The sequence below is a fragment of the Mercenaria mercenaria genome, chromosome 9, assembly GCF_021730395.1.
Source record: "Mercenaria mercenaria strain notata chromosome 9, MADL_Memer_1, whole genome shotgun sequence".
Classification (NCBI taxonomy): domain Eukaryota; kingdom Metazoa; phylum Mollusca; class Bivalvia; order Venerida; family Veneridae; genus Mercenaria; species Mercenaria mercenaria.
The window spans coordinates 83,711,869-83,724,473 of NC_069369.1; the positions used below are offsets into that span (position 1 = coordinate 83,711,869).

General features: G+C 34.0%; 1 protein-coding gene across 1 annotated transcript in view; it reads right to left on the minus strand.

Moving 5' to 3' along the window:
* Positions 1-12,605, minus strand: part of LOC123547618 (octopamine receptor 1-like) — a 226,450-nt gene that overhangs the window by 108,425 nt on the left and 105,420 nt on the right. Inside the window, exon 3 of the mRNA XM_045334871.2 lies at positions 5,230-5,284. The gene's annotated coding sequence lies outside the window, so the exon portion shown is untranslated. The remainder of the gene's footprint in view (positions 1-5,229; positions 5,285-12,605) is intronic.

The window sequence follows — 12,605 nt, forward strand, 5'->3', positions numbered from 1 at the left end:
ACATTAACATTTTTATGCCCCCCTTCGGAGAAGGATGGGTATATCGTTTTGCAGATGTTTGTCAGTCGGTCGGTATGCAATCGGTTTCCGGATGATAACTCAAAAACTCTTGAGCCTAGGATCATTAAGTTGATAGAGAGATTGGTCATATAAGTCCAATTTAAATAAAATATATAGAAAATAATGAAACTATTCTAAAAAGAAAGACTTCATTTTTATGGGAAAAAATCCCATTTTTTCAAGTATGTGGCTTTGATGCACACCCCCGATTTGATGCGCGCCTGAATACCCAAGTATTTATACCGTTGATGCAGAAATCATTCCTGAATAATTTTATATATCATATTGTTATATATGTCTAAAAGCTAAGACCGCCCGTGCGATTATCACAGCTATACCCGAAACCGTGTGATTCTCACGCCGTTTTTTTTGTAGAGCCCGTTGTCCAAATGGCTGTTCGGTGTTCGTCCGTATTTCTTTGTCCTGACCATAAGTTTGTCATTGATTGATTGTGGGATTTTAAAATAACTTATCACAATTGTTCACCAATCATTAGACTGCGTGTCGCGTGCAACACCCGTGTCAACATCTTACGGTCAAGGTCACACTGAGTTTAAAGGTCAAATACGGCTATTATTGACTTTGTCTGGACAATAACTTCGTCATTGAATGTGGGATTATAAAATGACCTGGCACAATTGTCACCATCGTGAGATGGTGTGTCACATGCAACACCGGCGTCAATATCTTAATGGTCAAGGTCACACTTGGAGTTTAATGGTCAAATATTGCTATAATTGACCTTGTCCGGACAATAACTTTGTCATTGAATGTGGGATTTTAAAATAATTTGGCACAATTCTTCATCACCATGAGACGGCGTATCGCGCGCAAACACCTGTGTCAATATCTCAAAGGTTAAGGTCACACTTGGAGTTTAAAGGTCAAATGTGGCTATAACTGACTTTGTCCGGACAATAACTTTGTCATTGAATGTGGGATTATAAAATAACCTGACACAATTGTTTTATTTGGCACAAATGTTTGTCTCAGTGAGACTGAGTTTCGTTGTCAACTCCGAGTCCTTTTGTCAGCCGGCGGGCACGACATGTTGCCCTTGGGCATCTCGTTTTCAAAGTATATATGTCTAATACTAAGACCGCCCGTGCGATTATCACGGCTATACCCGAAACCGCGTGATTCTCACGCCGTTTTTTCAAAGGATGTGGCTTTGATGCACACGACCGATTTGATACACGCCTGAATACCCAAGTATTTATACCCGTTTATGCAGAAATCATACCTGAATAATTTTATTTACCATATTGGTACATATGTCTAAAACTAAGGCCATCCGTTTGATTATCACGGCTATACCCGAAACCGTGTGATTCTCACGCCGCCACGTAGTTATCGCAAGATACGGAAACCTTAAGACAAATTTTAATATGAATTACTTTATTACTTTTCCCATTTTTTTTTTCAAAATATGTTGCTTTCATGCTCACTATAGAGTTGCTACACACATGAATATTAAATAAATAAATAAATAAATAAATACGCCGCAAAAAATGCCTAGTACCCGCCCAGGCACTGGATTTTTTATAATTTATCTGCTCGTGGTTAAGCATTTCAGTCCAATTTAGATAAAATATATTGAATAAAACTAAACTATTTTAAAAAGAAAGGCAAATATTTTCATAAAAATCACTTTTTTTTTAGGTATGTGGCTTTGATGCTCACCTCCGAATTGATACGCGCCTGAATACCCAATTATTTTATATCCGTTGATGCAGAAATCATTCCTGAATAATTTTTTGTATCATTTTGGTAAATATGTGTAAAACTAAAACCGCCGTGCGATTATCAGGCTATACCCGAAACCGTGTGATTCTCACGCCGCGAGTAATTATCGCAATATACGGAAACCTTTTAAGACAAATTTTAATATGAAATGCTTTATTTAATTTTCCATTTTTTAACATATGTTGCTTTGGTGTTCACACCCGAGTTTCTTCACACCTGAATATTAAAAAAAAATTACGCCATTAAATGCTGGAATCATTCTTGAAAAAAATTGATACACCGTACTCGTATTTTATACATGTCTTAACCAGGAAGGTCTAATACGTATCAGTTGTTCCAACTTAGACTAACAACGTCCATTTAATATTAACGGCCACACGCCGGACCGCAAAAATGCTAAGTAACCGCCTCTGTCTTGTTTCTTTTAATGAATCAACTCGTCGTTAAACATTTGATTTTAATGCACTACACGGAAAAATCACTTCGAAGTTAATTCCACAGGATGCTCTGTTACCACGCAGATAATTGCTCAATACAGAATAATTATTTTCTTTAAATAGAAATAAATATATTTTCATCAAAATGTTATTACATTTTATTTTGCACCCTTGCGATGGCCTCAAGCCACGCACCGGAAAATAAAGTTTTAAAAATAGATGCAGAAGCCATTCTGAATCATTTTTGCATTATATAGGTATATCATATATACGCCGCCCGCATAGACATTTATCGTAGTATACTCCTCACTATCCGCCTCTGGATTTTTTAAAGTTCGTATCAGTTACTAGCAGCCCCTGGATTATTAAAGATTGTATCAGTTCATAACATTCGGTTTAAAAAATAAATGTACGGACAAGTATTAACAATTTAACACTACTCTAAAAAGGTCTGAATCATTGTGTTTATGAAAAGAAAACAAAAAAACTTTCCTTTTTCTTAAAACTATGTTGCTTTTATGCACACACCGAGTTGCTACGCACCTGAATATTAAAAATCATTCTTGATAATCTTGTACGTGGTTTTTGTATATATGTCTAAAACTAACAACACCCGTATATTTTAACATACGCTGTACGTCATATTTCTCTATCAAAAAGGCGTCAGTTATAATCCGCCCCTGGTTTCTATAAAGCTCATCATTAAACATTTCGTTTTATTGCAGTACACAAATATATTTATAATTGATTTCGAAGATAGGTAGATTTCTTTATTTCTTTAAAAAAAAAGGAGAGCATGCAATGCTATACTTATGTTTCCACGCACATAAATAGTCCGCTTATACAGAATATAATTGTTTCCCTTAAATAGAAATTTTACCAAAATATTATTATATTTTAGTATGCACGCACGTGTTTTCCCCATCATTGTCCGCCCCCGGATTACTTATATTCATATCAGTCCAATTCAGATAAAATATTGAAACTATTCTAAAAAGAAAGACTTGATTATATTTATGAAAAAAAATCCCATTTTTTTCAAAGTATGTGGCTTTGATGCACAACCCCAAATTGATACGCGCCTGAACACCCAATTATTTTATACCCATTGATGCAGAAATCATTCCTGAATAATTTTATGTATCATATTGGTATATATATCTAAAGCTAAGACCGCCCGTGCGATTATCACGGCTATACCCGGAACCGTGCGATTCTCACGCCGCCGCGTAATTATCACACGCGTGGTAATATTACCACGCGTGTGATATTCACGCGACACCGGTACTACTACTAGACTCGCATCTTTCTCACATAATGATTCATCGTCGGCTCGACACAGCCCTTTCCAAACGTCAGTCAAATAATGTTCACTTTACAAACTGTGTTCGTTATACAAACCTCGGTTACTTGGAACTAGATTGCTATACGGATATAAGGAACCTCGGTTATAAGGAACAATTTTAGAGGTCCCAAGCTGTTCCTTATAAGCGAGGTTTACTGTACATAGTTTTGCTAAGGGAATATAGAAATGGGAACCTCTTATACACAACAAAATGAAACTTCCCACAATAAAAATTACTTGTTTTGAAAAGAAATGAAAATTTAACGCTTGTCTATGTGTTTTAAAATGAGAATTGATAAAGTCATCTATAAGTTAAGCGTCGGCATCATTGTCTTCTATTGCGTCCAATCTATCATTGTTGTCATAAAATTATAACCGAAGAAAGAAACGACAATATTTTCTTAATTAAGGAGTAACTTTTTAAAAGCATTCTTCTTTTACTCTCATTATTTCTTTAATGATATCTCATTGTTGAGGTGATGCAAATAGAAAACAACCTTCACTTTTCTGATAATTGCATTCCCCGTGTCAGCATCAATAGAATTCATGCAATGCATGATATCGTGCATTCAAGATGTCACTCACGATTTTATCTGTGATTAAAGATGAAAGAGTTTAAAGGAGAGAAGTCAAGTTGAGTAGCTTGAGGACTTCGTGAAGTGACATAATGATATTATCTCTAATCAAAAAGGAATGCACCTGATCCATCAAACACTTCACAGTTGCTTTATTTCGCAAAGTCATTATATTTTAAAGATATATTTAATTTTGTCAATTTTGCAAAATTACTTTTCCGTGCGTAACATTCTTGCTCTTGAAACAAGTGATATAATGTCAGTCACTCTGAGGCTGTAGTCTGTTTGCTTAGCTGTGTTCTATGCCTATATATATATATATATTTTATTTAAGAAATAATTTATAGCAAGAGTGTTTTAACACTATTTATGCACGATGGGTGGTTATACGTAAAATTATTTTTACGACGTATTTACCGCCCGAGTGCATAAATAATGTTAAAACACGGTTTTGTTATAAAATATTTCGATTCTAATATGCCCTTAATCTAAAACAGTAGATATCTTTCTTGGTCGCAACAAAAACTTTGACGTCACCGCACGTTAATGTGACGTCATTCTAGCGTGAGAGACAAGCATATTAGAATATAAAGTTTATTATATAATTTAATGAGAAATCAATGAAAAGTCATGTGACGGAAACGTCTGATTTAAAAGGAGAGGACACTGGGAAAACAATAATTTCTGTATTTAGCTTATATGCTAACGTTCTCCAGTTGTAATTAAAAGAACACATTGAAATACCTGGAGGCAAAATTGTTCGTACATATATGTGCATACAAAAGATGTAGGCCTACTGTGAGTATGTGAATGACACAGTAAATATTTTGTCAAATTGTTGTCCAAAACCTGTTTCTCGATGAAAGGCCCACACACAAATAATATGAAATTAATTTCTGACATGTATATCAAAATTACAATGTGTTGAACATTACACATTTTATGTGCTTGATATTTGCTACTGATATAAAAGGGAAAAACAGTGGGTTAACACAAATGAGGTATGCACAACATTAGAACAGTGTTCTGATTACTATTATATATAGAATATGAACGATAAACGTACCGATATTTTCTTCTTTAGACATATACTTCGGTAGTTATTTCTTGCTCGGTGTAGCCTGTAAAATACAACAAGAACAAACGTGGAAGGTGGTAAAACGGATGATGAATGAAATATCTAAGACGATCCTTTGGAAGCATATAATGCAACCAAGCAAAATAAAAGTAAACTATATTTGATTCTGTTGCTGAGAGATACTGAAATGTACAACACCTCTCATGTTCGCTAGCACTGAAGCGGAATTCTATTACAGTGATACTGGATGCACTCCATGATCCCAAAAGGGCTAAATATAACAACACTGAATCCATGTACGCGAAGACAGCCGCAACACGAGACTAAAACACTGCTGCTGAGACAGTTAATAAAATTAACAATAAGATCCTCCGGAAGCATAGAATGCAACCAAGCAAAATTATAACAGATTCAGCTTGATGGAGTCTGTTCACGAGAGGTAATGAAATGTGCAATCCCCCTCACGCCCTCAGGCATCGGAGTAAGCGGTATTCTGTTATAGTAAAACATGATGCACTCGATGATCCCTGACGACCAGAAAATGTAACAACACTTTAATTAATCTTTAACATAATTAATAAACAAAGATATACATGTAGCTTAGTATCGAAGTGTTGTAAACACATGGCCATACAGGGCATTATTCCTGGTTTTCTATAAATTAAATGTTATATACTAATCGAAACTTCTAAAGCACCATTGATAGTTTTGCAATATCTTTCATCATTCTTTAACATATTTCTTGCACATGTAGAAACATACAGTAATTGATAACACACTAAAATTGCAACACATTCAAATGATAAAAAGACATCATTTTATTTATTTTACGATCTCTCCCATATTATATACGATCTTATATTGACGTCACGTAGACGTGATATTTAGCGCCATTTATGAATCAAATAGTGCTTTAAAATTTGATCAAATATTGTACTTATAGCATGTGTAAAACGAAATGTCACATTGCATAACTGTCTTGATTAATTTACACACATACTGTGTTAGTTATTCGCTTTGCAGAATAATTCGCCACCGTTTTCGCCCAAATGAACTCTTCCGCAAGACGTATTACCATTTCCGTTCCTGGCGTGTATACAAAAAGAGCGTGACGACTTACCATTTGGTGCCATGCATGCGCGAAGAGACAGTTCTATCATATTTAATCTAAATTTTACAATAAAAAGACATATTAGAATCGAAATCATTTAAATAATAGCAAAACCGTGTTTGAACACTATTTATACAGTTGGGTGGTTATACGTCGGACGTAATAATTCACTCGGGCGTCTTAATTAAAGTACACATACAAATAATGCCCTAGAAAAAATACGCCATGTACATCTGCACGTCGTGTAGATAATATGTAACATTTGAATTCCTTAAAAAAATTGGAAGTAGTTTGCGCCATGAACTTGAGGGATCATGATTGCGTGAGGGATCCCAACATTTCCCTTCACCAAAATTATGTAACGCACACATACCCTTCATGGTGACAATGTGTATAAAATTTGAATGGAATTCCTTTAAAATGTGAAAGAAGTTCTTCGTTCATACGTTCTGAAATGGACCTAATTACAAATCGTTAAAAACTAGGATATATCTCCTATACTCCATTTTCGGGGATATTATACAACAAATACATGTGAACAAGAAAGACAATAAATAGAACATAATTATTAAAATAAAAAGTGAAAAACATCAGGTCGCCCGACACGACATAAACGAAAATGTTGCAGGCTTGGTTTGATTGAGCCTGTTCATGGATGGTAGTAGAAGTGCAAGCTATCGCCCACGCCCTCTAGCTTTTTTGCTATTGAAAATTCTTTTATGCATTTTTTTTCAAGCAGCGCATTTGTGCTAACATTTAGCGGTTGCATTTGATTAGAAGTATTAAAGTAATTTCGTGATATATCGCCCAGTTAGGAAAATGTTAATCACTCGTGTACCCAGCTTGCAGCAATTCACATCTCTTAATTTCTTCCGGCCGCTAGCTACTCTGTCATTTAAAACTACATTATTTTCCTAAATAACCTTCATAGTGAATGCTACAATAGTTTTTGAACTTAGTTGGCAGCAGGATTAATGTTACAGTTACAATAAGTTGCAATTAGTAACTGAACGCCTTATGGAAGTTAATGAGATAAATGATGAATGCGTTGCAATATCGAAACTAATTAACCATACTGACTGCATGAAAAACATAACAAAGTTAAATCACAAACTTGAATGCCAAAGTGTCAATAACTTCGCAAGAATCTTTGTTCAAGTTATTTCTGACGCATTTAATACCACCCCTGATTTCCACAATATAGAAATGATGTTTTAAGATTGTAAATAAAGTGCGAGATACACAAGACGCTCCTATTCCAGAATCTTCCCTGTCTTCCCTGGTTCCTTTAAGTAACAGTTGTAAAATACCACTACACAGGATTTTTATCCAAATTTCAGAAAGGTTTAGTTGGAGGAGTAGGGGTTCGAATCCTGGTTTTTTTTATCAGACACTGTTACCACTGGACCACTTTGTCCGCTCCTGCATTGTAGGTGGCTTTATATGTCGTTAGATTGGGATTTTCCCTTAGGCTAACAAATTTACTTCGGCAGACAAATTCTCACCTTCTGAAAATATTTTAGTTTAAATGTTGTCGTTTCATTTGTATTATTTAAATCATTCAAACGATTTTTTTTAATAATTTGAGAGCGAGATGCTGTTAAGAAGCTGGCTATTACAATTAATTAGAATGTCTCCTGTGGATATTATAAAATAATTGATGCAGTTCTATCACGACGTAAATTCATTTTCTTAATGGCAAGAACAACTTTTCTATTGTTATCCAAAATTAATGAAAAATTGATTATATAACAAACATGCATTTTCCAATCCAGACACCCACGGTTTAATTTATATTTGTGACTCGTTTTATAACATGTCTGACTTTTGTAATTACTTTTCATGGTTAATAAGAAAAGGGCCTAGTGGCTATGATCGCAGCGAAAATTCCTCTTTTTCTCGTGCAAATTAAACAAAAATAACACTTCGTGCTGTCGTTTCAAATAAGACCAGAATGAAGTTGCTCACACAAATAAAGCTACAAATAATAGTCAGTCAACAAATGTCACAGTAACACTAAAGCTGACGCTGCCGCATAGATCAATTTTACAAGCATAAAGCTATGAAAATTAAAGGACTCACTGATTTCGCATTGTTTCTGAACTAAAATTAAACCAAAATTAAACAAAAATAAAAGGGAAGAACAGACTCCCTGAAAACACTGAGCACAACAAACATTACCAGTGCCACATATTGCAAGCATGTCAACCACAAATAGATACTGTAGTGGAAATGTATAACAGTTTGATTGCTTCAAATATCCAGCAAAAACAAACGGAAAAAATTGTGAAAACGCACTTTTATTGCTTTAAATGTTCATCAACAAATACATTTTAATCACAATAAACATTCAATATGATTAGAATGGAATCAGTCTTGGAAAAAGTAAATGTGCAATATAATGTAGAAATTATATGTTAAAATCCTACTTTCTAATAGTAAGGTTGTCGAAGATAAATTGGATTTCATTCCGTTGATATCAATTCACCTTACAATATTTACAGTATACAAAGTTTCCTTCTAGATGAATTACACTGACATTAATGATAAGGTATTTTCGGTCGACATGTGTTTATAGGCCAGCGTACGGGCTGCTACAAAAGTTGAGGCAAATTAATACAGGAAACATTATCCTTTGACGAAATTACGAAACAGCTTGCCAAACTTTGCTGTAAAGTTTTACTCAAAGACTCGTGTCCCGAGTATAAAACGTCTGTCGTGTGTAAAAAGTAAATATCCTTGAGTTCACTTATATCCTACAATTTATCCATGCTAGTTCACACGCAACAACCTAAAACTTGCAATACTGGAATATAAAGTAGTTCCGTTATACTTTGCAAGACAACGTGAAAACGTACATTCCAATGATGCTGAAAATTGCCTGGTATTTTGGACAGAGAGTGGGGCTATAGTAATTTATTATACAGTCGTGCTGCAAACAAAGAGTTTACCCGTCAATTTTGACTCTCATACATATATTTTACATGTCATAGCGTAGGTAAAATAAACGTCGTTTTATAGTTAACTAACATCCATACACATAAAATATCTGAAAGAAATTACATTTTCCTATCTCAAGATTTCACTTAAATTATTTTCATCAAATATTTACAATTAAACGCCTTTCAAGTCATTCATAACATCAGTTTTCCAAAATTACTCTTCCTACACCCATGTACCCATTTCACTATTTTCTAATATCTATCTTACTTCTTGCAAGTTCATCTATCTTCTTAACTTATTTCTTTTACTCTTATTGGAATTTCAAGCAACTTCTTTATTCATGGTTACAGTTCTTTAAAATCACAAGATTTTTCTCTCACACCTAGTGCTGAAATTTTAACAATTAACAATAAATACGTTATGATGCCATGAAACGTCTAGTCTGAACGAAAGCTTGTTACGTAAACAAAAGTTTGGCACGGAACTGCAGCTCGCGTTGCAGAGATACGTTGCTTTGGAAGCTTAGACGGCCTGGACCTCATTACATCGAATGATATAAGTCCGTTATACGCAATATACCTTGTACATGTACCTCTATTTCGCTTTCAGCATATAGACGAAAGACGGTACGACTGTGAGTATTTATTGTTAAATGCAAAAGATGCTATCCAAATATCTTAATGCAGATTTAATTATGTGAATGCAGTTGCAAAAGTTGCAAAAGCATGAAGTTGCCTCACATGTAGGAAAAATGTAATGTATGTTTGCTATGCAAAGATTAATACAAAGAATAAAGCAATCGGCAAAAATGTTTAAAAAAAAATAGTTGTTTTGTCCTTTTTGTTGCTTTTCTAGAGTTTAACGTCAAACAAACACAATTATAGGTCATATGGCTTCTTTCTATATTTTGATGGCGGAGGAAGACCACAGGTGCACCTCTAGGCATTCTTTCAAGCACGAGCCGGCATCTCGGTCGAACCACTGACTTTCTGTAAGCCCGTTGACAGGCTCCTTCACATGATAAAGTTATTCCAAGTAAGGTTTCGAACTTATGGCGGCTGGGGGCAAGTGATTCTAAGCCAGAGTGCGGCCTTACCGTTCGGTCACGGAGGGCTTAGAATGTCTCTAAATGGTTAAATCTTAAAGGAAAATCGCTTACAGTCTGTAAGATTCTGTAAGATTCAAATGTATGCTGTTAAGTGATTATATAATATGATTATTAAGTGTTCAATGTCTTTCGCTACAATGTGAAAATAAGGCAGTAATGATATGTGAACATATCTACTCTTACCTTTATTATATTTTGTGTGTATATATCCAATATCTTAACAGAAATGTGTAAACTGCCATAGTTTTGTTTTAGAAGCTACACTCGCTTGAAAAGTGTATATTCCAAATGGACCTAGGTACTTGTATTTAGTTCTTTGAACATTATGTTACGACAAACAGTTTGTCATGAAAAAGGTTATTTTCATTAATAATACAGCTAGATGATCTATATTCTTTATATACGTGCCTTGTTAGTGAATATTTAAACCTATGAATGGAGAGAACAAATTTGGCTTCAGTACTGTTACTCATGTGGAAGGTATTAATGTATTAAAATGAGATTTATGTTATGCAACTTTCTGTATACATAGCAGGTAGTGCTCTGTTTAGAATAAATTACCTGTACCTTAAATTGCGCGGTTTTTACTTCACTGTCGCATTTTCCGTTCCTTTGTTCAAACACAGCTAATCTTATAAAACGCATTATCTAGAAATAAAAAAAAAACACTACAAAACTTTAAACGGTATATTACTTCCATTATAATTAATTAGTTCTGCGAAAAATTAGAAGAGAGCTTTAGATGATCAATTAATGCATTTCTGCACGTATCATATCTATGTCACAGAAACATGCGATATCACAACATTGCAGTTTAATGAATGGTCTTTGAACATGCTATTCAATCTAACATAGATTTATACCGCAGAAGTATTAAACATGATATTGCTAAGCTTAATTTACGCTGATTCAGACATTTAGGTGTTATTCAGAAAATTATCATTCTTTCTTCATACGCAACTTCCTTGCAGCTTCAAATACCGTGTATAACAACTACGGGACATGGTTGCACTACATGCGGCTTGTCGCAAAATCGTGTTTTTATCACTTTACGTTACAATGACCTTAGGCATAATGAAGGTATTTAAAGTTAACACACTAAAAATTAGAATTATCAGATCTCGCGAAAGATAAACAGTTTAGTTAATTCGACCATCGTCTTACAACGCAAACTTGGCAACGCATACTGAAAAATTATATTCACATGATGCTGAAAAATGCCAGACACAATTGCTATTTCATATTTGACTAACATCTACAAAAATCAAATATGAAGAAGGAAATCAAATTTCCTCGTCTAGACAATACCTTTAGATGATTTTTATAAAATAAATGTCAGTTTAACTATAAAAAAGAAAATATGCCATTTAAGTTAAAAACTTGGCACTTGACTGTATCTCGATTGTAAAAATGGTATTCATATGCAAACTTATTTGACACAGCACAAAAAAGCCTCAATTTTAAAATTTTCCATAATCTACAAATACAAATAAGTATAATAGGAAGTAAGCGGTTAATAAAAGTTTATAACACACATTAAAATTCTTTGAGCTGTAACTTCAAAAGTGAACGCAAAGCCATTTAGTCTCACAAAGTTATTCTTTATCACTGAAGGTAAAAAAGAACTTAATATAGTACTACTTGATATCAAGCAAGGTCGCAATGTTCCATAGATTATAGTGTAAGTTCAGCGTGTTCCATTATATACTTATAAGGTCCAAACAAATGGGTCATATGAAATGAAGTTAATGAGCTGTCAGCACATGATTACTTTGTAATAATGTATGGTCGTTATGTAAGTGAAAGTATCAGACCATATTTCTGTAGAGGAATTACCTCAATGATATAAGTTAATTCTATTGAAGATTGATGGATCTGATAAAAAATCTGCTTGATATATATGCCTCACTCGATTCTTTGGAAGTATTGAATTAACAATTGTTGTCTACTTCTAAAGAGTGTTTACATTTACTTTTGATAGGTTATGATATGTTAGGTATAATAATACAACATTGCCATGTCTCTATGTCTGTTCTTATATTCAGTTTTAAAGTATATTAAAATAAAAGGTCCGATTTGGAGAGCTACGGTTTATGAGCACATGTTTTGTGTCAACATATGGTGCATTTAGAGGCTTGCTTGTCATTTTGTATGTTTAAAGAATGAATATTTAGTTATGTTCTTGTGTGTAATTGTTTGACT